The 26,727-nt window shown below is 47.0% G+C and overlaps 1 protein-coding gene across 3 annotated transcripts in view; it reads left to right on the top strand.

Moving 5' to 3' along the window:
- TRIM25 (tripartite motif containing 25) overlaps nucleotides 1–26,727 on the top strand; it is a 461,778-nt gene that overhangs the window by 180,377 nt on the left and 254,674 nt on the right. The gene's annotated exons all lie outside the window — the stretch shown is intronic.

Raw genomic sequence — 26,727 nt, 5'->3', positions numbered from 1 at the left:
GTATAAATGTACAGCAGCTGGACCCAATAATTCGGCATGCTCCACCACGGTCCGCAAGAACCACATCTAGGACAAGGCGGTTCTGGAGGGCCACCAGGCGGACCGCTTGAAGTTCGGCGGTGTTGTTAGCAAGGATACCAGCTGTGATGTTCATTGTCGTCTCAACTGCCTGAGTCAGATGTCGGATGGCACGGCTGTTTGCCATCGGGCCCCAGAGCGGAACAAGTCCCTCCATGGCATCGAGGAACTGTGCTCCTGTTGAGTCGGCTTGTTCAATGTCCTTGGCTCGTTTTTGTCTATGATGGTTCGCTGGAGCCACATAAGTCGGAGGAAGGATGAAGGAGATGAAACAAATGCCCCCCCAGCCTTTGGGGAGCCAGGTGTAAGCCTTTGTGCCGCAAACGAAGTACATATTTGGGGAGGATACAAAGGAAGGTGGGTCGGTGGAGTCCAAAGTTCTGGTGAAGTGGCAGGCGCTGCGGCCTACCAGCTGTGTCCCAAGCCCTTCTATGCACATGTGGCCTGTGACGTTGATGACTGACAGGGCCACAGTCAGAGTGGCAGCCGTTCGTTTCCGCAGGTAAGAGAAGGTGGGTCTGGTTGGATTGTTGAACACCTGCATTTCAATTCGTTCTTTAGCAGGGATGTCCATGTGGATTGAGTCGTTGGAGGTCTGCGTGCAGAAGTGTGTCTTTGTCCGGTTTCGCCAGACCCCATGATAGAAGTGCGTCATGGTTTTGCCGGAAGTGGCATTGTCTTTATAACTTTCTTGCAGGAGGATCAGCCAAGCAAGGCAGGAGCCGTGAACTGAAAAGGGTGAAGGGATGAAAGGTATCGAGTGCCCAGTGGCGTGGGGTAGCAACCCACAGATCCAACAGTTGGTGGCGTTGGTGGCAAGATTGTGCTGGTGCAACAACTGTACAAAGGAGTTATTCCAAAACTCTTTTCGTCTCTCTCTGAGTTGTGGGGAGAGCGAAATCAGATAATGTTCTTTCATGGTGGTAGGCTGAGCAGTGGTCAGGAATGTTTCGTGAGCGGGTGTATTTTCTTCCACAATCCAGAGCGTGGTCATGAGGAGAAAGCAGAAAAGGATCGTGATAAAAAGTGCAATTGTCTTTGAGCTGTGGAGTCTGTCTGCTTTCGGGTTTTTGTAGTGGGTATTTCCTGTTGCTTCCATCATCTTCTTATTTGGCGCTTCCATCATCTTCTCATTTGGCGCTTCCATCATCTTCTCATTTGGCGCTTCCATCATCTTCAAGGTGCTCGGTAGCGGGCAGAACCACAGACTTCGTTTAGCGTCTCTCCGGGTGACCCTTGATGGTGTTTTAGGTCACCGTTCTGAGATTTTAACTTAGCCCGTGGTCTACTTAGCCGAAGCTCCCTCCTTTCGTCGCAGGAAATACCCTTCTCTGGATGGCACAGTAGGATCAGAGAATTTTGCAAGTTCAAGGGTTTCGGAATCAGGATAGCAGGCTAGTGACGGTCGGTCCTTGTTCAGGAGCTCTTCTTGGTTGTTGATGCTTTCTGTTGTGGTCAAGGTCGAGGAGATCTTCTTGCAGTGGTGCGCTTGCAGCCAGTGCCGCTTCCCCTCCACACGAAGAGCCGTCCGGGTGGTGAGCAGCACTTGCCAGGGGCCCGTCCACCTGGGTTCCAGACTTTTTGTTCGCTGAAAATTTCGGATCAGCATGAAATCTCCAGGTTGGATGGTGTGACCCGGACCCCTGGAAGCATCGGGGATGGCCTGCTGCACCTGCTGATGAATGACAGACAGAGTTTCAGTCAATTTATACAGATAATCAGACATTAGGACGTCCGGGACGTCATGTATGGAAGTTGGTTTCGGAGCAGACCAGACACTCATGGGTCGACCAAAAACAACTTCATAAGGTGTCAAGTGATGTTTGGTGGGGGTGGAACGCATCGATAGCAATGCCAGTGGGAGGGCATCTGGCCATTTCAGACCCGTGGTAGCCACTATCTTGGCCAATTTGAACTTCAGGGTGGCATTGTGTCGCTCAACGAGACCCGCAGACTGGGGGTGAAAAACTGCGTGGAACTTCTGCTTGATGCCCAGCCCCTTTATGATGAGCTGGATGACTTCGGCTATGAAGTGGGGGCCATTGTCCCTCCATAAAATCCGACAAAGGCTGTAGCGAGGGAAGAATTCCTTTAATAGTACCTTTGCAGTGGCCATGGCGGTGTTGTCACGGGTTGGATATGCCTCTACCCACTTGCTAAATGCACACACCACAACGAGTACGTACTTCAGGCTTTGGCATCTGTCTAGTTGAATATAGTCCATCTGCAGGACTTCAAACGGGTGATTTGGGACCCCAAACCCTCCCCGGGGTACTACAGTTCCTTTCCCGGGGTTGTGTTGTAGGCATATCAAGCATTGCTGGACCAGGCGTTTGGCGGAGTCTGTGATTTTATCATTGTGCCAAACTCTGGAGACAAGTTCGATCATGGGGGCTGATCCTATGTGGGCAGGGGAGTGCGCCATAGTCAGTATGGGAATCAGGTACGAGTCAGGTAGCAACCATTTGTTTGTGTCCTTTGTTCGCCAGCAGCCTTCGTCATCCTTCAACCCCACCCGTGTCCATTCAGTCAGTTCGTGTGGTGTGCTAGCCATTTGAATGTCTCTAATAGTGTCCCTAGCGTCAGTCCATTTTTCTGCTTGTGACCTGGTCACGTACATACGTGTTGTCGTCCTATTTTTGTCTGTCGTTCGGGCGGTGATGTCGGCTAGTGCATTTCCCTGTCCAACAATGTCCGTCACCTTCTTGTGTGCCTGGCATTTGATGACCGCTAGCCTCTTGAGGAGAAGGACAGCTTCAATCAAGGCGGAGACTAGATCTCCATGCAAGATGGGTGTGCCGTGTGAGGTCAAGAATCCCCTCTCCAAAATGGTGAACCAACCCGAAGGCATACTGGTTGTCAGTGTAAATGTTCGCTGTGGTTCCTGCTGCTAGAATGCAGGCTCGGGTGAGGGCAATCAGTTCCGCTGCCTGGGCAGATCGTTGTGTGATGCGGGCTGTCTCGACTACAGTTCGAGCCGTGGTGACTGCATAGGCAGCTGAAGTGGTGCCATCGGGGAGTTTGATGCAAGAGCCGTCCACCCACAGCTCTCCGTCAGGGTCAGGAAAAGCTGTGTCTCTGAGGTCAACCCTACTTCTAGTCTGTTCGTCCGTAAGAGTCACACAGTCATGTACAGGGAGCACATTGGGATCGTTCTCTGGTAAGGGTAACAGAGTTGCCGGGTTCAGTGTGGTGCATCTTTTTAGGGTGATATGGGGTGCTAGCAAGGTCAGCTCGTATCCAGTCAGTCGTGCACTCGTCAGGTGTTGCGTCTTGGTTTGGTTCAGGAGGGTGTCAACTGCATGGGGTACCAGTACTGTGAGGGGATTCGAGAGTACGATTCCCTCACTCTGTCGGATAGAGATAGCAGTGGCAGCTACAGCTCGAAGGCAGGCAGGCAAGGTTCTGGCCACAGGGTCAAGAGTGGCAGAGAAGTAAGCGCACGGTCGTTGCTTTGGGCCAATGGACTGGGTCAGGACAGATAAAGCGCACCCCTCCCTTTCGTGAGTGTAAAGGGAGAAGGGCTTTGTATAATCAGGGGTACCTAGGACAGGGGCCGAACAGAGGGCGTCTCGTAGTTCCGTGAAGGAGGTTTGGCACTCAGGGGTCCAAGGGAGTGGGAAGGGGACGTCTTTAGCTAGCAGAGAAAGCAGTGGTTTTACAACGAGGCTAAAGTTTGGCAACCACTGTCGGCAGAAGGAGGTGAGGCCTAGTAGAGAGCGAACCTGTTTCTGAGTCTTAGGGACAGGAGTTTCGAGAATGGTTTGGACCCGGTCGGGAGTGAGCTTCCTTCCGTCTTTGGACAGGAGGTGGCCTAAGTATGTCACTTGGGGTTGGCAGAATTGCAACTTCTTCCTGGAGACCTTGTGGCCATTTTCCGCAAGGAAGTGTAGGAGTTGAATGGTGGCTGTGACTGCTAGCGGAGTGGTGTCGGCCGCCAAAAGGATATCATCGACGTATTGCACCATCACCACTCCATCGGGTAACTGGACTTGATCCAGTTGTCTCTTGAGGGCCTGGCTGTAAATGCTAGGGCTTTCTGTATAGCCCTGGGGTGCTCGACAGAACCTATACGAGCGGGCCTTTAGGGTGAAGCCGAAGAGATATCGGCTGTCTGGGTGAATGGGGATGGAAAAGAATGCGTTTTTGAGGTCAATGACAGTGAAGGTAGTAGCAGTAGAAGGAATCAATGTCAGGATGGTGGTGATGTCCGAGACCACGGGGTACTGGGGTACCACCACTTTGTTGATCTCTCGAAGGTCAATGATAAAGCGGTATGCTTTCTCATCTCCTTCTCCTTGTTTTTTGATGATGGGCAAGATAGGGCTGTTGCAAACGTTGCTAACCACTTCCTCTACCACTCCTGCATCTATCAGTGACTGAATAATCTTTACCAATGCCTTCTCGCCCTCGGGCGATATCCGATATTGTGGGAGTTTTGGGAGTGCTGCGTCTGGGCGGACAGTAATGTGTATTGGGTCAATCATCATGCGCCCTACGTCCGAATCTGTCTTGGCCCACAGATACGGAGGCAGGGTGTCAAGCAGGGATGCGTCAGCGTCAGTGATGGAAAACATGCGTCGGGGAGGGCAATGTCTAAGCAGAACGGGGTTGTCGTAAAGGAAAACTCGAACTCCGTCTTGAGAGCATCGAATTGTTGCTCGGAAGTGTTTCAATAGGTCAAGTCCCATAATGGCGTCAGGGCTATTGGCAGAAAGCAAAAACGTGGTGTCAGTGGTGTTGTTTTCTAAGTCGAAGAGGATTGAGGCGGACAAAGGGTTAGTGGAGGGCGTTCCATCGAAACCTGTCGATGTTATAAGTGAGCCAGACAAGGGTGCCCTTGGAATCAGTCGTTTAGATAACGCACTACGTGTTGCGCCAGTGTCTACCAGAAATGGAGACTTTGTACCCAAGACCTTAGCAGTGACATAAGGGCCTTGCTGGTCAACGTAGAGCTCAACTGGATCCCTCCCTTGCCCTTGGCAGTCCTATGCAAAGTCGTGGGCGTCGTCATATTCAGACTGCTGGCATTGGTTCTGTCTGGGTCAGTCAAATGTATTTGGTCTGCCTGATCTGTCATTAGTCGTGTCATTTGAAGGCCCTCGCTGCTGTCCCTTATTTCTCGGTCCGTTTGCTATGTCCCTGGGGTCTTTGTTTCTGATTATTTCCGAAAGGATCGGGCATTGGGATTTCCAATGGCCAGTTCCTTTACAGAAAGCGCACTGGTCCTCTCTAATGTCCGTACGTCCAATGTGGGGAGTCGAAGTACGGTCCTTGGGAGGTGCAGTCTTAGGGACGTTCATCTGATAGTTTCCCCTGTATTGGTCGCGTCCTATAGTCACCCCTTGCAGTTGTGCGATCATCACCCTCTCTTTCAAATCTTTCTTCTTTTTCTCTGTTGCTCTATCGTTTTCATTTTTCTGATGTTCGTAATATTGGGCCATCTGGAGGATAGCCGTGGGTTTGGAGGCTGCCCAACTACTCTCGCTGGCCTGCAGTTTCTGGGAGACCTCTGGGGACAAACCCTTAACATAATTCTGGACGAACAGATGGTGTCCGGTTGCAGAGGTCATGTCCTGGCCGCTGTAATCGGAGAACACCGTTTCAAACCGGGAGAAGTAATCCGATACATCCTCTTGGGGTTTCTGGCGACAGGCCGTTACTATCGACCAGTCCACTTTCTTTTCTGGAATCAGGGTTTTTAATCTCTGTACGATTTTGTCTGGGAGGTCTAAAATAGATTTCAAGGGCTTTTGTCCAGGCTCTCGCTGTTTATCAATGCCATCGAGTTGCGACCAGGTATGTCCAAACAGCTCAAGGTGGTCGACTTTCCGGATTTGCTTCCACACATCAGCTGGTAGACATAACCCGAAGAACAAGTCGATGTCAGCCAGGGTCATAATCGTTGAACCTAGGGCTGTGGCTAACTCAGTATAGAAGGCAGTGGGGTTTTTACGTAGATCAGGCAGAGATTTCCGAAACGTCAGAATCTCTTGCCGGTCCCACGGCTGGTAGACCCAGTTGTAGACTACCCTTCCTTTTGCATCTTTGTTGTTTGCGTCATCATGAGTCCCTTCACCTCGTGGGGGAACCCAGTAAGGGGCAGCTTCTCGTATCGGCATCATGGCGTTAGATTGCTCAGTTTGTGGTTCGGTCACTACGGGTGTCATGGTTTTAGTTCCCGATTTTTGTTCCGTGAGGTGGCGGAAAACCTCAAGCGTGCGCGTAAGGAGGTCCGTCACATCACACTCGCCCTCATCCCCGATATCGACCTTCCGGTACAGAGTCGTTAGGCTCTGGGGACCTTTGTCTCGATATCGGTCCTTGTATGCGTTCAAGACATAGTAACACAGTCGAACGGTAAAGTGTCGTCTGTGACTTCCTGTATACGATTTAAACATATCCGTGATATACTCTTCATCTTCCTTTCTTTCTACCAACGTCCTTGCTAACTTGTCAATCCCTGCTCGCTCATCTTTGCTTAACCTGTTTGTTCTTGTAGAACCAGCCCTTCGGGTCTCATGGTCGCCTAACGTTGTCGTTTGTGTAGTATCTAATACAAGGAGTTCGGCCGGCACAGAGGCCACGGGGGCCGAAGCTGTGGTGTTACTTTCGTTCGTGCCCGGGGGTGGTGGGTGCTGAGCTAAGGGTTGGGAAGGGGCATATGGAGGGGGCATGTAGATGATCGGAGGACCTAGCAGCAGATCATCGTTGGCTCGCTGTTTCGCGGGTAATTCAGGGTAGAGTGTGGAGGGCGTTCTAACCGGACACTGGTTTGATGTTTCTATCTCTGGTTTCTGATCGGCTTCCTCTCTTTCCTTGATCTCTTCTTCTAGTTTCTTAGCAGCTAGGTGGGCTGCCTTTCGCAGCTCTTTTCCCAACCTACTCTCATTTCTCTTCTTACGCTGTTCGGTTTCTTTGCGCCACATGCCGAAACTATCAAGCATAGTGAGCGTTGTCTTGTTTTTACCAAGGGCTGTTTCTAGCGCGCTCATTTTATCGTCATCGAAGGATCCTATCAGTGGCCACTGACTTTCTCGATCCTTTTTCGTATATTTATGCCACAGCTTGCTATAAGCTATAGCGATCAATCCATGCTTCATGAACATGTCCTTATTAGGGGTGCCTTCCAGTGGAGCCGGATGGTTCATCTCTAATAAGCGGTCCGGGCTAAACAGGCTACCAATCAGTGGGGAGAAGACAGGCATGACGGAAATGGGGACAAGAGTCAGCACTACCTATCTTATCACTGTGTGCAAAGACTAGACAGAATATTTCTATTCTACGTTGTTTGCAGGCAGTGAATACCTCATGAACCAATATCGAGCAGTCAATGTTCAATCAAATAATCAGTGGGAAGAATAAGTAGGCCCGCAAAGGTCTGCGTTACCTACCCTTTCACTATCTGCAAAGAGGGAACCTGTTCTTTCCTGTTTGTAGACAGAGAATCTCCAGAAAATAATCCGCGAACGGTAGTTCGGGTTCAATCAATTAATCAGTGGGGGAGAAGGATAGGCGCGATGGATGACAATGTGGACAAAGGTCTACGTTACCTATCCTTCACTGCTTGCAAAGAGAGAGCCTGTTGTTTCTCCGTTTGCAGGCAGCGAATCTCCAAATGGATCAATCAAAGAGTAATACTAGTATTTTTCAAACAATCAATCATTTCGCAATTTGTCGTGTCTACACGACCTTACCCGGACCGCATGGACAGTTTCTTGTCTTCCGAATCCAGCGCCCGATCGTCCTCTATTCTTCGTAATCCTCGCGGCACTCCTGATGGTTCCCAGTCAGGACCGTAGATCACTCGAGAGAGGTCTGTTCGGAACCAGTGAAGTTCGGATGATCGTCTGTCAGACGAGGGTCTATTGGACAGGTGCACTCCCGATCGTTGCAGTCGTTCACTCTGTCGTCAGGACCTCTCCCACTGGATCCACGAGTCACTGATGGGCCCCACGTTTGGGACGCCAATTGTTGAAAAAGGGTACAGGCAGGAGACCCTTTTCCGCAGTTGCCCGGCGTTAACCGCCTCTATACCCATTCAAGTTACCAAACAAAGAGGCAGGCGCTGGAGACCGAAAGGCAGGAAACAGAAGTTTTATTCCGACGGAGCAGAACACGTCAAATCAGACAACAGGGTATCTTCTCGAGGTGCTCTAACCGCATCTCTGAGGCCTGGCCTCTTATACACGAGTTTATTGTTTTATTACGTTAAACACATCCCTGTCATTACTTTGATGTAAGGAAAGACATCCTCGGAATCCCCGCTTCAGGCCCGTTCCCACACACATTTACAGTTGAAGTCCCCACCCCGGTCACATCAGGTGATGATTATCGCGCAGCTGGACATTCCGCCGATTCACGGAATGTGTGAGGTTGATCGGATCTCATGGGGTGGGGGCTTTGATCAGCTCAAGGATCCTTTGATGGGGGGGGTTTCCTACTGTACCGGAGGAAGGGGGTAATGACAGTATCCGCAGGGCCAGGTGGCGGCTTGGGAACGAGTGAGACAAACGGGCACAAAGGAAAGAGGAGTGCTATCAAGGGATCCGGGGCCATGAAAGGGACGGAGGGAAGTGTCATGCTGGGAACAGGATGGGGTTCCGAGGCAGAGCTGCGTGGAAGAGAGGTTTATGACCCAAGGCATGTGAGAGCGGGGGCTGTCAGCGCGCGGGGGATGCTTTGTGAGGTCAGGAGAGAGAGAGAGAGACGCGCTGGCTATCAACGATGGGCAGAGAGGCCATGGTGCTCAAAATGGCTGCCGCTTACGCGCGTGAATGGGCTCGAAATGGGGGCAAGATGGCGCCGATAATGTTGATGCTGCAGCCTAAGGTTTAACATCAATGGGGTCGTGACTCCAAAATCGAAAGAAAAAAAACGCCCTACTTCTATTATTTGGTATCCACCCCGGGGAACGCTATCACATTGAGGACCGCGAGGGAGCCCCAATGCCCCTGCGGTCCCAGCCTTTCCAGCCTCCTGCAGGAGCCGGCATTGCTTTTGGATAAGGGGAGCAGCTAACATGCAGCTCCCCTTGTCCAAAAGCAATTCTGCTTCGCTTAATTTATTTATTTATTTATGTTATTTTTAACATTTATAAAGCGCACTGTTACCGAACAGTGTCCTTGCGCTGTAATGATAGCGCCCCTAGCTAAGCCTCAGGTTTAATTTGTAAACAACCAAGTTTTCAAGCTTCTCCGAAACGTCAAAAGGTCCGTGGACAGTCAGAGGGCCACCGGGAGGGCATTCCAGGCCACAGTAGCTCCTCGAAAAAAACTTCTGCCCCCCCAACACACTTTCCTGATGCGTGGGGTCTTCATCAGCCCAAGCGCGGCTGACCTGAGGAGTCTCCCTGGTCTGTACCCGTGGAAATATTGCCCAAAGAATGGTGGGCCAATTCCATGGACTGCCTTAAAAACAATTCACATTGTTTTGAATAAAATCCGCTTTCGCACTGGGAGCCAGTGAAGCTTCACCAATTCCTGCGAGATGGAGGCGAACTTAGGTAGGCCTGTGAGAAGGCGAGCTGCTGCGTTCTGTAGTATCTGCAGCTTGTTGAGCACTCCTTGCTGAGCTTCAAGGAGTAGGCTATTGCGATAATCAAGTCGTGACAGCACTAGGGCTGCCACCACCGATTTTTTTGCAGTCTTCTGGTAGGAACGGGAGGACTTTCCGGAGGATTTTCAACATCCAATGAATGGATGAGGATAGGGCATTTACTTGAGGTCTGAAAGAGAGTCTATCATCTATCACGACCCCCAAGTTCTTTATCTTGTTTACCGGGGTGGGGGGTTCCCCATCTCTTCCGGCCACCACCGCGGGCTCCAAAAGTTGACTGTGGAGCCAAACAGTATCACTTCGGTTTTGGGCGAGTTAAGCTTTAGGCAGTTCCCGGCCCTCCAAGTGCTCACTGCTGTCATGCACTCTTGGAACTTACCGGCCACGTCATCCTCTCTCCCTGGAAGAAGCGACACCACAATCTGTGTGTCGTCTGCATAAGTTGTTAGTTCGAACCCATAGGAGCGGATAACCGGGGCCAAGGAGGATACGTAAATGTTAAATAGGGTGGGGCTAAGCGAGGATCCCTGAGGAACCCCGCAAGGTGGTTGGAATGGTTTAGACTCTTATTCCCCCATTGCCGCCACCTGAAACCTGTTGGTCAGGAAGGCCCTCAAGATGTCTAAGGCCTTCCCCTTTACCCCGCACTCTTCCAAACGGTCTACCAAGATGGTGTGGGTGGACCGTATCAAAGGCCGCCAATAAGTCCAGCATGACCAAAGCCGCCCGACCCCCTGAGTCCATCACTTTCCTGATTTCTTCCGTTGATTTGATCAGGGCGGATTCCGTACTATGGCTGGGTCTAAACCCACGCTGTGAGATATCAAGGCCTTGAGCAGTTCCTAAGTATGCACTGAGCTGGGTGTTCATAGCTCTTTCTATGATTTTCGCCGGCAATGGTAATCTCGCGATCGGCCGATAGTTGTTGGGGTCGGCAATATCCAGGTTAGGTTTTTTTAATAGCGGTTTAATCGAGGCCAATTTCCAGCTAGATGGAAAGTCCCCTGTCTCAAATAGCTGATTGAATAACTTGGCTAGGATATCGGCTATAGGAGCCACTGCCTGCTTTGCCACTGTTGCCGGACAAGGATCATGTGGTGAGCCTGACTTTATGCTCAGCAGCTGCTTCATGACCTCATCTCCACTAACTGGAGCGAACAAAAGCAATTTGGTCTCCTGTACGTTTGTTGTCCGATTCTTGGACCTGGGTTCTTGCAATCTCTGCCTGACTTGGATTTCCAAAGATTCAAAGATGTTCTCCACCTTGCTCATAAAAAACTGAGCAAGGTTCTCGCAGAGTTCCAGGCTAGGTGGCGTGGCCACTGGCTTGGGCGTAGCCAAGCTTGCAACCGTATGAGTTCCTTGGATGAGCTCTTGGCCCCAAGAATACGATCCGTGAAGTAGGATTGTTTAAGTTGTCTAATCCTCTCTTTATAAGTCCCCTGGCTAGCTCTATATTTCTTTTTGTCAGCCTCACTATAGTTTTTACGCCAAGCCCGTTCTAGCTTCTTACACTCGAGTTTTAGCTCCCTGAGTTCCTCTGAAAACCAGGGGGCTGATGGGACAGTTCGTGAAGGGCGCCAGATTTTTGGTGGAGTAATGCAGGCCTGATCTATCCAATTGGCATATGTGGCTGCCGCTTCGTCTGCCCCTAACGGCATGGTAATCATGGAGGCTACCAACAGCTCCTCCAATGCGGTCCCCTCTATCTTATTCCAGGCTCTACAGGTCCTGGCTTCCTTCTTGTCGTATCTCGTCCTCTGCGGTGTTGTGGCTAAGATGCTGAACTGAACCGCCGCATGGTCTGATGGAAGCAAGAGCAGTTTTTCTGCACCACCTCCATGAAGCGAAGCAAAAGTTTGCAATGCTCCTGCCGTGCCATTGCAAACTGCAATGTCCCGGGGGTGGGCACCCCAGAACACTGCTGGAGCCGCCCCTGGTGGTGGCGGACCCAGGGCCATAGAAGCCTCCAGGAGAGGGGGCTGTGGCCCCCTCCCAACGTATACATAGCCCCAGGGAGGTGGTGGTCCCCGGGGCCGGTGGGCCGCAGCAGACCCCTGTATCTTTATTATTCAATGTCCCGGGCAATGCGGGGGTGGTTTGAGTCCCCCCACACTTACCAAATAGAAATTGCCTCAGGGAGTTGGCCACCGCGCAGAATTAACAAAGCCCCGGGGAGGTGGTGATCCCCGGGGCTGCGGGGACACCGCTGGCCTCTCTACATATTAAACCATTGCCCCCAGGAGTCTGCGCTTTGTTTTTTAAAAAAAAATGTTTGGCTGGATTCACGAACCCTAGGCGATTCCCTTAGAAAATTAAAAAAATATATATATCTTTTTTGGCCCTGGAGGTCACTGTGGGACCCCTGACCAGACCTAGGGGGTCAGGGTGTTTCTACCCTGCCACCTTTTCTTGTTTGATGACCTTTTTTCTTATTTCTCGGTTCAGCCAAGTCACCAGATGGCTGCCAACACTTTTTGGCACCAGAGATATTGGCAAATCAAAAAATGCTTTTCCTATGTAAACTAGGTCCTAACTATAACTACCTTCTAGCGACAGCCAGTAGGATATATATAGGCTTTCCTGTTTTCATTTTCTATTTTTGGTAAATTTTGGTGGTGTTTTTTCAGTGTTTCCCAGTGATGTCAATACCTCAAAAAACTTTTCAGTGGTTACTCATTTTTCGCACCATACAAAACAACTGAAACAGTGTTTTACTGGTGTTTATGGAACGCTTTGATTTTATTATTGCTTGCTTTCTTCACTGATGCATGGTATATAGAAAGTGTATGTACAGTGTATGAGGTCTAAATACATTTTTACAGGTCGAATTTATTGTAGTACACCATACAATATTTCTTCAGTGAGTCTTTGGTCATTTGCACTCTCTCTTTCCTTCCCATGTACACTTTTATTTGTGAAAAGGCCCTCTCGACATTGGCAGTTGAGACTGGCAACACCAAAACAGCCAGTACACAACTCTAGCCACTGATGTAGCTTTCCATGCCATTACTGGTGCACCTCCAGGTTGACATTCTCTGGGCCAGGTTCTGCAACATATGCATTGAACTGGGTGTATATGCCCTCAGAGGTATTAAAGGGGTCAAAAAGGAAGCTGTACTTTTCAAAGTCTGGAGAAAATTCCCCTTTATGGAAGGGATCTAACACTTGTGCAGATTACCACAGTGAGGCTTCATTGACTTCAAACGCCATAGTTGGTGAAGAGACATTTCTATGCATCATAGCTAGTCATTTCTCATGCATTGTAAAATAAAATGTCCTGAATTGGTCCTGAACACTTCTCTGCTTACCAAGTGGCAAGCATTTTAAGTGGGGATAGTCCTGGACCAGCAGGCTAAATGTGCGCTTTTGCAGTCGGTTATCAACAACCCACTGAACTATCGTAAGGATTTGAAACGGGGAACTCGAGATTCCAAATTGGGCAGGGGCTCTACAAAGGGGTGCAAGAACAACAATGCCTCGTTAAGTAAATGGTCTTTTTAAAGACCTGTGAATGACACAGCAGCTTAAGTCCACTGTGAAAAACTATAAAACAGTCTGCAGTCCCCTCTCGCTCGCACGTAAATCACATTTGTACTATAATAGTACTCAAGAGCGCACACCCATTGGGCTCAAAGGGCTTCAGCCCCAGTGCTTAATTTGTACAGGTTGTTTACTTAATTCACAGGGCTGTGACTATACATGTTTTCTTCTCACTACAGCAAGCTCAGCATCACCCTGGTACCAAAAGCTGCCTGTGCCCCAGTATTGGCACTACAGCGAGTTCATCATCACCCCGATGCCAGCTGCTGTGTGTCTACGTACCTGCTCCCTGTCTGCCGGAGGTTACCAGGAGCAGGTGGGGGATTCCCGCCAGAGCTGGACCTGTGCCTGCTGGCACCAAGAGGCCTGGCTGTATGTGATTACCAGTGCCTGGTCCCCTCGTGCAACCCATGTGTGCCCCTTTCCCTTCCAGCCCCTCCAGCGTGGCACCAGACCCTGTGGTGACTGGCTGCCTGTCACGCTGCTGGTACTGCTGTGAATGCGGTTTGTCTGTCCTGTGTGTGACACTACTTCTTCCTGTCCCGGGCAGTCTGCACAGGGCTCAGTTTTACCTGTCCGATGTGAAGGGCCTCTTATTTTCCCCATTCATCCGCCCTCCAGTCCACGGTGTAAAGAAGTGATTCCTCCCATGTGCCTGCTCAATATTCAAGCTGTGTGAAACATGTTCCTGCTGTCTTGTCGCTGCAGTCAGTGGCCATATTTGGCATGATATCATAGTGAAGGTATAGTGCGACGACATCCACCCCGGTTTTCATAAGTGTGAATGCGTATCTCACAGGATTCTCTTGCCGAAGTTATCTAATGTAGATTCCGGTCGCCTGCCTCTGGTGATAGAGAACAAATAGGCGCAAAACAGTATTGGTAGCGCTTGTGAGCTGAGTGCAAATTTTGTGTGCTACTGTGCTTACATATTGCACCTTTTAGCTCTTAAGTGGTAGTAAAAGCGGCCAGTAAACCTAGAATGCAAAATAAAAGGACGCCACAAATACCGTTTCCATTTCCCCATTGTTGTCCGTTTTATGCACCTATCTATGTAAAGAGAGTTGAATGTGCATAGCGGACACAATTGTTAGGTGCGCTGGGTGGTCTTGCACTGCCTGTATTACACCAGTATCTGAGTGAGCCAGTGTGTCTCACAGCACCCACTGGTCATCTTTTGCTTACTCCTGTGTGGATGGGAGTTATGCACACATGTTTACAAAGCCTTTCTGGATATCATCACACGCCTTTGTCTGCTTCAAAATAAATAGATCTAGCTGGGTGACAGTGTGTCATGCCTGCACAGACTGCCCCCCTCGTTTAGGCACAATGAATATGTATTGTTCATCATGCTAGTGATGTTAGCAGGCCTTATTGTCACAGCCCTTGGCAATCACTGAATAGTTGTGTCCTGCTCTCTAATCTTTTCATCACCTGGCCTGCTTAATACAGCACATCTGCACCTCCCGATAAATAATTGCATCAGGGGGCTGGCTCCTTATTGAACTGAGCGAGGTAGGACAGATTTTGAATGCTTTCACATTGTCCATGTAAACAGTGGTCACGACAATGGTACAATTGAGTGGTGACAGGAATATAGCTGGGCAGACAACTGGGAGAAGTGGCGTAGCCTCCTAAAAAAAATGTTGTGCACCAGGACTTAATGATTTACAAATTAGGCACTGTTCAGCCCCATCCCACCCTCCCCCCCACCCCGTTGTATATGTCTGCCCGGGATAAGACCGCTTCCTGGGCTGGTGAACGTCTTATTGCAGCAGCACACGAGTACTTCACAGGTCTTTAAAAGAGCATTCACTTGCTAACGAGGCTTTGTTGTTTTTCACCCCATAGAGCCCCTGCAGTTACACTCTGCATATTGCTGGAAGAGTCAGCCCCACCCCCCACGAAATGTTTAGTAGCCCACCCCGAAATTTGGCTCTAGTTGCGCCTCTGATAGTACTCGCTGCCTTTCTGCTAGTTTAGCGCTGTACAAACACCACCTTTATACAATAATGCGCTCAGATTGTACCGGGATAACTCAAAGAATAAAACATGAAACAGAAAGCTGCACTGCGTAAACTGTCATCTTAACGCCTCTATTCAGCACTACTGTGAATACTTCGACGATGAGTACAGCACCCTGAAGTGACAAAGTCCACATGTATTTACTGGTGTTGATTACTCATAACAGACCGCCGCAAGTACCTTCATGAGTCAAGTACAACCAACTCAGCCGTTTTTTGTACACACTATTTCTTTGTGTATCCTAGTTTAAAGTCCACAAAACTTCACCCTTTGTAAAGTTCAACCAAGTGTATTACTTAGAACTGTAAACCTGCTCTGTAAATCACATAGGGTTAAAGGCTTCAGTTTATGCCTAAAAATATACAAATGTGACATATTTGTCCCTCTATGCTTTTATGTGAATTTCCCAAAAAATGAAGACAATCTTAAACTTATGGTTTGGTAACTAGGCTTCCTCTATTTCTGTGCTGCATAAGTCAGTCAGTCAAAGTAGGCTTTATTTCGATATGAATATATCTTTAAAAGCATCACAATACAGTTTTAAAATACTTAAAAAGCCTTATTTAAAATACATATGAAGCATTATTTCATAAGAAAAGCAGTTATACAAAAATTGAAATACGAAATACAAATGGCGACAATAAATTACATGAAATAGCCATAAAATCTCAATTAAACAATGTAAGAGAGCCTTTTGGACCTGATCAACCAAGCCCAGTTTAAAAACTTCGCCAAGCCACAGACAAGTAGGAGCCGTGTATCCGATTTCAGAATCCGTAGGGCCTCACCACAATGTCTTGTACCTAGTTCTTTGCAGAGGGGTTTCAACCACCTAATGCGAGGGGCATTGTATGCGGGCGTATAAAAAGAAGATGAGGTACTGTCTCGATCACGGTCTCACAGAATGGGCAGAATGGAATGGTCTGTGCTGGGGGCTTCCATCTGGCAGTCAATTCGTGGACAGGCAGCACTCCGACTCTAAATTTAAAATATAGAGCCCTATCTCTAGGTTTAGTGATGATATCAAGATAGGACTCTCGGAATGCCACCTCCTTATGCAATAGGAATTCGACAGTAAAACTACCTACACTAGCGTTTAAGTTCCTCGAATCCCTTACCCATTTCCAATAGGAGTTTTTCAGAACAGACTTAGGGAGTGCGGACCTAGACTGCCAAATATTTCCAAGACCCACTTCTCCAAGTAACCATTTCACATCCCTTAACCATCTTATTCTGTGCCAGCTAGGCATTGATAAAACCTCTTTTAGCCCCTCCGCATAACTCGCAAGTTCCGAAACTCTCCATAGGCGCGCCCAAAGGAGAAGAGGGCGTAGGCTTGCCTGATCCTTGATAGAACGACAGCCCATATCAAGGAGTAGGGGAACAGAGGAGGTACTATAAGGGAGACCCATCAAGTCCTTCAAAAATTTGTGTTCTGAACAGGTTAACTCATCCACATTCTGCGCCCGCCAAAGCTCCGCCCCGTACAACGCCGCACTCACACCTCTTGCCTTATAGATATCCAGTACCGGGGCAATTGGTTTAAAGGTAGAGGAACACTGTTCTTTGAGCAGGGCCCCCACCACCCTTTTGTGATTTAACAGCATTTTTTGAAGATGACAGTTCCACCTCATGGTGTCGGTGAGGCGGATTCCTAAATAGTCAAACTCCTTGACCCTTTCAAGACATACCGAGTTCAACACGGGAGGCCTGCCTATCTTCTTCGGGGGATTCAGGATCAGATATTTGGTCTTCCACGTATTGATTTCTAACCCCCTCGCGTCGCAAAAAGATTGGAACCTATCGAGGAGGCTCTGCAGCCCAACCGGGGTCTTCGAAATCAGTAGGGTGCCATCTGCAAATAAGAGCGTAGGTATGCTTTTGCCCGCCAGGGATGGAGCATCTGCAGAGTATTGTAAAAGATGCTCCACCACACCGTTAACGTATAAGGAAAACAGTGTGGGCTAAAACACAACCCTGGCGGACCCCTTTATTTACAGATATTCTGGCAGTCTTTTGGCCCTGATTTCCCCACCGAACCTGGGCAAAATTATCTTCATGTAAATTAATTATCAGGGATAATAAGTACGGTGGCATGCCCAAATCTGATAGGACCTTCCATAGATGGTTGCGGGGCACTAGGTCAAAGGCAGTCCGTAGGTCTATGAAGGCGAGATACAGACTGCCTTTGCCCAACAGAACCACCTTCCAATATAACAACAATAAGCGAAATGATTGTTCGATGGTCCCTGTACCAGCCTGAAACCTGCCTGGAAATCAGAAAGTATCCCATTCTCCTCTACCCACTGTAGCACTCTCCCCAAAACCACCTTGCCTGCAACCTTCTGGGTGGAGTCCAGTAAACTTATAGGGCTGCATAAGGTTATCAGCATTTGTATAGTGAGTATCAGAAAGCAAGTGCCAAGAAAACAAAATATCATGGTAGGAGCTACACAATTCCTTCTACTAGGCCTGCACTGCCTTGTCCATGTGCAATCAGAGCAAACAATAAGTTTTAAGCGAAGGAAGATACGCAAAGGTTGAAACCACTTGACTAGCACTGGCGGAGCCACTAATGTTCCTACAGATGAGACAGTCACATAGCCACTGCCCAACAGAGATAGTCACACCGCTTAGACAAAGGCACTAATTGTTTCTTCAATTGGGTAGGTTAAATAAAACTGTACAGGACTGATGTAAACACGGTCACCTGGTTTTGTATTTAAAACAACTTTGTCTGAGGTTTACCACTGTTGTACTGAAACAGACGAAGTATCGTTTTGGAGATGACAAAATTAACTCGTCACAGGCCTGTACAAGTACACAAGAAATGTTGGGCACTCTTCACCAAATTAAGGGTTGTGTAAGTAGTGATTTAATAGGGATGACTCGCTTTCCAAGCTGCTTCCTTCTATGGCCTAAATTGCAGTTTGGTCTGCAATGCTTTGGCTCCATCAAGTGCCCAAAAAGTGCAATAAGAATGAAAATCAGTGACACTCTGTTTAAACGGGAGTCAGCTGATTTTCATCCGGTGGGGTACTGTCGGTCAGAGTCGGTTTAAACCTTTGTCGACCGGGGGCCCCCAACCCTGCAGGGTGGCCTCAGCTGACGGGGACAGACCTCCCGTTAATCAAATGCAAAGAAGGTTTGCTGAGGTCAATACTCGGAAAACAGCAACTTTTGTTTAATAATGTGGCTGCGGGTACACTCTCCTGATGCGTTTCAGCGAATGCCTGAATCATAGGAATGGAGGTAGCAGGACAAAGGTGCTTAATAAAATTGTCCTCGCGACCATGAAGGTCAGTGCATACAAGTCCCATAATGCAGTGATATTGGCATCGGGAAACTCGCTGTTGTGGTGTCCTTTGAAATAGGGTGGCATGACCCGCTCGCCTCTGCATGTTTAAAGAGGCTTTAAACTGAGAAAGTGCTACAGATCAAAGCATCTGTTTTTTTCCCTGCAAATGGTATCAACAAAGGCTTTGTGGTGCTGAAATCCCCATCTTTCAAGCTTTCAGGGACAGATAGACTTTTGTCGGAGAACCACATTTTTGTACAGTTTTGGCATTTTACTGGGACATAGCCTATTTTTGCTACTTTTTTGTGCTTTCAACCTCCTTCCAGTTAGTGGTAGAAATTGGTATGAAAGCAATAATGGATCCTGGAAAGCTATACATTTCAGAAAAGTAGACTAAAGTCTGCCTTCAGCAAGGGGTCATTTGTGTAGATCCTTCAAAGTTTTTTTATAGAAACTAACAGTTAAAAATAAAAAAAAATTAAAATGAGTTGAGCAAAACAGCCATTTGTGCCAACCTTTTCACCAGTAACTTCTTCTAAAAAATTACAGATTTTTTGAAGCATTAAACGGTAACATCCGCTGGACCCTTCTGGTTGTGGGGATTAATTGGACTTGTTGGTTCACCAAGAACCCCACAAACCCAGAGCCAATAACTGAGCAGCGCCCTGCAATGTTTTTTTTATTGTCTACTGGGTATAAAGCAATTCATTTGGGAAAATATAAACAGGGAAAAATTGGTATGAAAGACACCTATGTATTTCAGAAATGGGAACGAAATATAGAGTTTAGGAACAGTAGCTATTTGAACATCTCTGAAATTGTGGGTACCCATACTAGCATGTGAATTATAGGACATTTTTCAAAGTGACTTATTTTTTACACATTGTATTACATTTGGAATGCAGAAATTCATGAAAAGTCAATAGGTAAGAATAGTTCCTCTACAATTCTGTGTTCACCTAAGTCTCCCTATAACAATGGTACTTCACTTGTGTGGGTAAGCCTAGTGAACGCAACAGGAAACGGCCCAAAACGCAACGTTGACACACCACATTTTTACACTGAAAATTGACCCTTTTTTGCAAAGTGCCTAAGTGTAGAGTTTGAACCCTAGCTCTGCCAGAACTTGGGGAAACCTAGCAAGCCTATACATTTTTGAAAACTGGACACTTACAGAAATGCAGGATGTGGTGACTTGTCTGGCTCTCACCGGGTTCGGTTACCCAGAATTCCTTGCAAACCTCAAACTTTGTTAAAAAAAACACATTTGACTCACATTTCTGTGGTGGAAAGCTCTGGAATCTGCCTGCATCAACAAAATTCCACCCACCCCACATTACCCAATGTCTTCCATTAAAAATAGTACCTCACTTGTGTGGGTAGGTCTAGTGCCCACAACAGGTAACGGCTCAAAATGCAACGTGGACACACCACATTTTTACAGGGAAAACTGACCCTTTTTTTGCAAAGTGCCTAGCTGTAGATTTTGAATCCTAGCTCTGGCGGCACCTAGGAAAGCCTAGCAAACCTATAATTCTTTTTAACTAGGCACCCAGGGGTATACAGGATGGGGTGACTTGTCTGGCTCTCACCAGGTTATGTTACCCAGAATCCCTTGCAAACCTCAAACTTTGTTAAACACATTTTCCTTATATTTCTGTGGTGGAAAGTTCTGGAATCTGCTTGGATCCACAAAATTCTGCGCATCCCGCATTCCCCAATGTCTTCCGATAAAAATGGTACCTCACTTGTGTGGGTAGGTCTAGTGATCGCAACAGGAAATGGCCCAAAACACAATAAGGACACATCACATTTTACAGAGAAAATGTTCCCTTTTTTTGCAAAGTGCCTAGGTGTAGAACTTAGGGAAACCTAGCAAACCTATACATTTTTGAAAACTAGACACCAACTGGAATCCAGGATGGGATGACTTGCCTGGCTCTCACCAGATTCTGTTACCCGGAATCCCTTGCAAACCTCAACCTTTGTCAAACACATTTTCCTTACATTTCTGTGGTGGAAAGTTCTGGAATCTGTGTGGATCCTCAAAGTTCCACCCACCCCACATTCCCAAAGTCTTCAGATAAAAATGGTACCTCACTTGTGTGGGTAGGTCTAGTGCCCGCAACAGGAAACTGCCCAAAACGCAACATGGACGCACCACATTTTTACAGTGAAAACTGACTCTTTTTTTGCAAAGTGCCTAGCTGTAGATTTTGAACCCTAGCTTTGCCGACACCTAGGAAAACCTTGCAAACTTATACTTTTTTGAAAACTAAACACCCAGTGGAATCCAGGATAGTGTGACTTGTCCGGCTCTCTCCAGGTTCTGTTACCCAGCATTCCTTGCAAACCTCAAACTTTGTAAAAAAAAAACTAATTTTCCTCACATTTCTGTGGTGGAAAGTTCTGGAATCTGCATGGATCCACAAAATTACTCCCATCCCGTATTCCCCAATGTCTTCCGATAAAAATGGTACCTCACTTGTGTGTATGTAGGTCAAGTGCCCGCAACAGGTAACGGCTCAAAACGCAACATGGACACACCACATTTTTACAGTGAAAACTGACCTTTTTTTTGCAAAGTAGCTAGCTGTAGATTTTGAACCCTATATCTACTGGCACCTAGGGAAACCTAGGAAACCTATACATTTTTGAAAACTAGACACCAAGGGGAATCCAGGATGGGGTGACTTGTCTGGCTCTCACCAGAGCTAGCTACCAGCCTTTTTATTTCAACAGAGCACATCTATTTCAAAATAAAATTGTGTGGAAGGTGTGCCTGTTGATTTTAAACCGTTTTTGTCACATAAGGGAGTGAATGTTGATTGCTCCTTTGCACTTTACACATTTTTTCAGTTTGGTTTTTGGACACTTCCTCATCATTTGAATTGAATGACTACCTATGATGAGAAAAGGGGCATAAACTGGTGAACACTTGCTAGTTGCCCCGAGGGTGGTGCGCCCGTGAGGTGTCATTCTTTTCGTCACACATTTTTTTCATATGTTGCAAGTGTGAGGACGTTCTGTGTACATGACTGATGCAGACACCGTCCATTGCTCTGTTGTGACTGTCTCGTTGAAGTTTACTAGGAATTTCCTTTATTTTTATATTGAGAATTTTGGGCGAAATACATTCAAAACACCAACCAAAAAAATATTTCTATAAGCTGGTGGTTTAGCATTGGAATTTGACCGCTTGTCTCTCCATTGCATTGATAGGAGTTTTGATATTGAACGTCCTGGGGACAAGGTTTTTGTGGTATTGTGAGTTTCTGAGTGGGGGGCAACCTTCATTCCTTCTCCTTTCCCTCTTGGCTCCTTTTTGGAATAGATTGCTCTCACCAGGTTCTGTTACTCAGAATCCCTTGTAAACCTCAAACTTTGTAAAAAAAACAACACACATTTTCCTCACATTTCTGTGGTGGAAAGTTCCAGAATCAGAGTGGGTCCACAAAATTCCACACACCCCCATTCCCCAAAATCTTTTGAGAAAAATGGTACCTCATTTGTGTGGGTGGGTCAAGTACCCACAACAGGCAAGGGCCCTAAAAGTATTGTGGAGTCCTCAAAATTACCTATCATGAAACAATTTAGTTTTGCGCGGGGCACTTTGACTTTTGGCCAGGGGCTCAGCGGTCATCTAGAGAACCTACCAAACCCACACATTTCTAAAAACTAAACACCTGGGGAAGTCCATTGAGGTATGGCTTGTGTAGACTCCCCAGCGTTTTCATACCCAGACTCTCCAGCAAACCTCAAATTTGGCAGAAAAAAACATTTCCACATATTTTTGTGTGGGATCACCGTGTCAGCACAAATGTCCTACCCCACAGCGTTCCACTACCGAGTAAAATGATACCTCACTTGTGTGGGTGTCCAAAGCAGAATTGGCTTAAAATTCTTTTTTTTTTAAAATGTAGCGGTCAGAATTCGCTGTGCTATATCCTTAATCCCTATGTTTTTGTCTCTTCTCAGTCACAGGCCCTTGCCCTACCCAAACAAGTGAGGTATCATTTTACTTGGGAGACTGAGGGGAACGCTGTGGAGTAGAACATTTGTGCCAGCATGGTGATCCCACACAAAAATGTGTGGAAAAAGTGTTTTTTTGCAGCTACATTTGAGGTTTGCATGGAATTCTGGGTAGAGAAACGTTGGAGTTTCACGCAAGCCATACCTCACTGGACTCCCCAGGGTGTCTAGTTTTCAGAAATGTGTGGGTTTGGTCGGGTTTTCTAGATGGCCGCCGAGCCCGGGCCACAGACCCAGGTGCCCCCCTCCATTCTAGATTCCCCTGGTTGTCTAGTTTTCAAAAAATTATAGGTTTGCTAGGTTTCCTTTGGTGCAGGTAGAGCTAGGGTTCAAAATCTACAGCTATGCACTTTCTAAAACAAGCATTTACAATGCAACGGTCTCGCCTTTGCAAAAGTTAGAGCTATTGGCATTGTAAATGACAACATTTTTATGTATGTGTTGGTTTTGAAAACAGATAAATAAATGGCATTGTCATTTGCAATGCCAATAGCTGCCTTAAACTCTCGCAAATGCGACACCTATTACATTTGCAATGCAATAGGTCGTGTATTTACACGAGTTTGAGCTATTGACATTGCAAATAACAATGCGTTTTTTTTAATGTTTCAAAAACCAAAACATAAATAAAAGGTCTCTCGCACGGCTGTCTCTCTCACACACAGTGCCACCCACACACGCAGCCACACACACACAACACACACAGAGCCACACGCACACACACACACACAGATCCACACGCACATTCAAACTACCTATATCGTTTGTGACTACTATTTTAATGTATTAAACACCTATAGAAATCCAAATAACTAAGCTGAAAATGCTGGGACTGAAAATCGCATAGGGTGGCGGGGGGAGGGGGGAGAGATGAAGGTGTTTACAATTTCTGACGATGGCCAAAACGTTCGACAAAAACCCGTACTATTCCTGATAAACATGGGGGGCGGGAGGGGGTATAAAATGCATATGGTGAAGTATGTAATGGCACATGTGTGCATTATGTTAGTGTGTTTATGGGTGACTGGGTGGGGGGGGTTGCACCTCTGTGAGCCTTTTGGGTGTTTATATGCGTTTGGTGTCTGATAGTGGGCTGTGAGTATGGTTATGAGTAATTGAGAAAATTGTGTTGTGCAAGAACGTAAGTCGTGGTATGTGTGTGAATGTCTGTGGGAAAGATTAAAAAAAGAGCTTTCATGATGGTGTATGTTGTTTGAATGTGTCTGGTTTGAGAACAATGACATGTGACAGAGTGCATGTGATACAGAGAGGGTGTGTGTTTATGTTTGTGCAACTGTGCAGCCTGTGTGTGAGAGTGCATGTGCGTGTCTGTTTGTGTGATATTACAGAGATGTGACAGATATGGGTAACACGTGGCGGTACATTCATTTTGTTAAAACCATGTGAGAATGTTTGTTAGAATGGGGATGTCAGTGTACTTTGTACGGACTGTGATTTTACCTGATTTAGTCGGTAACATGATGTCTGTATTGAATTGTGGGCCCAAATTGTCTGGTACACTGAAGAAGCGTGTCCATTGCCACCGAGTGACCTTTACTCTCCACTCAGGAGCGTGCGTGTTTACCTGTTTTGGTGCTGTCACTGTGATAAGAAATTGCACTCTTGAGTTGTTGGATGAATGACTAGCGCTTGCAGTGATGTAGCACCCTTCACGGAGCCCGGTAACACATGTGGGTTCCACTGGGGCCGATTGCACCGAGCTTCACCCCGCGCCTTGCATAGCCCGCGGGCAGTCATATGTATTATATAATTGAACGACTTCTCTTCGGCTGGACCGTGAAAGGAGTACAGATGTGCACCGCATGAGAAAGGCAGTAATCAGCCTTATTGAAAACTTGCCTGACACTCGCCCAACTGAATGAAAGCGACGGACTGCTGTTACGGAAGATCAGTCAGACTTGAGCTTCAGGAGTGCGCATCTTGGTCTGGGAAAACTTTCCAATTTTAGAAAGTATAAAAACTTCACACAGAAGTGCGCAAAACAGAAGAATAGCTGGAGACTGACTGGAGAGAACACTCCAAGATGATACAAACCTGCAAAATCAAACACAAAAAACATTTAGAGTGTTTCTAAGTCTGTCAGTCCGCACAAGTGTTGTTAGTCTGCACGTGCTTGTCTGCTTCGTGCCAGTACAGCACTGCACAGCTTAGTTAAATGTTGCTCGTGGCCGTTTGTGGGTGTTGTCGGGTGGGTGAGTCTTCCAGAAACACCGACTCCCCATCAGCCCATATTAGCAGCACGCGGCTCCGTGGGCGCCCTTCCTTGTCACCGTGTAACTGTATCCATCAGAGCCGACCCGTGGAGGTGCCCCGCGATGTCACTGCAGCACCACCCCCGCCGTGCTGCCATTAACTTTTCGTAATTGCTATTAGTACGTTGTTGTGTCTAGGAAAGTTCATAGAGCTGCGGCTTTCCGGAGGTCCGGGGCACGGGGTAGCTGGGGTGTTACCCACGGTTACTGCCACCTGGGTCAAGTGTTACCCTCTGCCGCCCCCTACCCAATTACAATTTGTTTCCTAAAAACACGCTACAGTGTGTTGTTGTGTCAATCACTTTTTTTATAAATACGACGATTCCGATGCACAATACAGTGCAGTCTGATGTTGGGCTGCTCTGATTATATGAATACCCGACTTGTTCTTCGTTTCTAAATTATAAAATGAGCACACCCTGACCATTTAGTTATGTACTTTGTTGTGGGTTTGAGTTATTTTTGTCTGAATCCGAATTCCTAGATAAAAGCAGTCTAGCGCGGCTTTAGCAGGTTGCCGAGCTAACACGCAAAAAGCAGAAATCAATTAAAACTCCTTATCTTGGATTAACAACCAAAAATTGATCGATCTGTCAGGGATACTGTTGCTTTATGAAAGGTGCTTATGTCTCCGGTATGGAGAATTTTATGTTCCCTTGGTGAAACAGAGTTCATGCAGCTCGGAGTAGATTGATGTTTTAATAAAAATAAATGAAAGGGGAAAGCTGGCCAAGTCTTCAGGGACATCAACTCTGAAATCGCAGTTAGACTAACAAATCAAATCGCATTATCTTCATCATTTATAGCACTTGCCATAACACAGCCATACACGCAAAACTTTTAAAGTCATATATCCGAAGACACAAACATTCAGCAACAGGAGGCGACCAAGAAGTTTGTCCCTTCTTACAAGTAACACAACTTCTACAGAGTAAACAGCTGTGGGTTGCAAAAGAAGAATATTCTCTAAGCACTTTTGAATATCCTTTATACGTGAACGAAATGATACCCACCAACCGACCTTCAGACCCAGTTAAATTTCTATGCGCACTCCCCCGGTTGCAAAACAGCTCGAAAGAGTTGATGGATTCTAGCCAGTGTTTTATTAACTCCCACATCTACCGACTTTAAATGTCACCAAGGGAAGAAACCAAGCTAGACACCGATACTACCGAGAAGCCAAAGACTGGCCCGAATAGGAATTTGAAGCGGTAGCACACTAAATATACTTTAAATACACTGGCCACGAGATTTTTTATATGAAAGTTTGGCTCTCCAATTATTTGTAACTCGACAGCATTCGTATTCAGACGACCGCAACTGTTCCGCAAATATAGTAGCTTCTACGCTACGCTTACTGGATATATATTTGACTTGTACTTCGATCACATTGCCCATACCGTTTAAGACTAAATAAATTTTTTTAAAAAAAAAAATAGGCTTTTGCTCCGACCGATTAAATTCGCACAAGCAGGATTTTAACAACTATTTCAGCGGAGAATATTTCCAGTAGTACAAAATAACATGGCTCAATAACTTAAGACCCTCCTGGGCAAGAGGGTTCACAAGACTAGCAAGGATACTTCCATCCACGAGTCAATGCAGTAACAACGACCCTCTCCAGCTCTAAAGAAGCAAACCGATCATTTCGCCATGACACAGACCCGTCCCTTTCAGACTGACTTCCTGATGACATAAAAGGTTCCTTATCTTCTTTATGTGGCCATCTGGACCCATAAAGAAGATAAGAAACCTTTTACGCCAGCAGTAAGTCAAGTAAGCCAGTCTGAAAAGGACGGGGCTTACAGAGAAAGAAGAACGTCACTAGGACCTCTTCTCCAAAGGCTGGCCAGCGTTTAGCATGAACGGTGACGCTAACCAAAGGAAAAGAGGGGCGGGGCTTAACCTCGCTAGTGAAAC

Source organism: Lissotriton vulgaris, chromosome 7 (assembly GCF_964263255.1).
Source record: "Lissotriton vulgaris chromosome 7, aLisVul1.2, whole genome shotgun sequence".
Lineage (NCBI taxonomy): Eukaryota > Metazoa > Chordata > Amphibia > Caudata > Salamandridae > Lissotriton > Lissotriton vulgaris.
The sequence above is the reverse complement of the archived record's forward strand: the minus strand, read 5'-3'. Positions and strand labels throughout refer to the sequence as shown.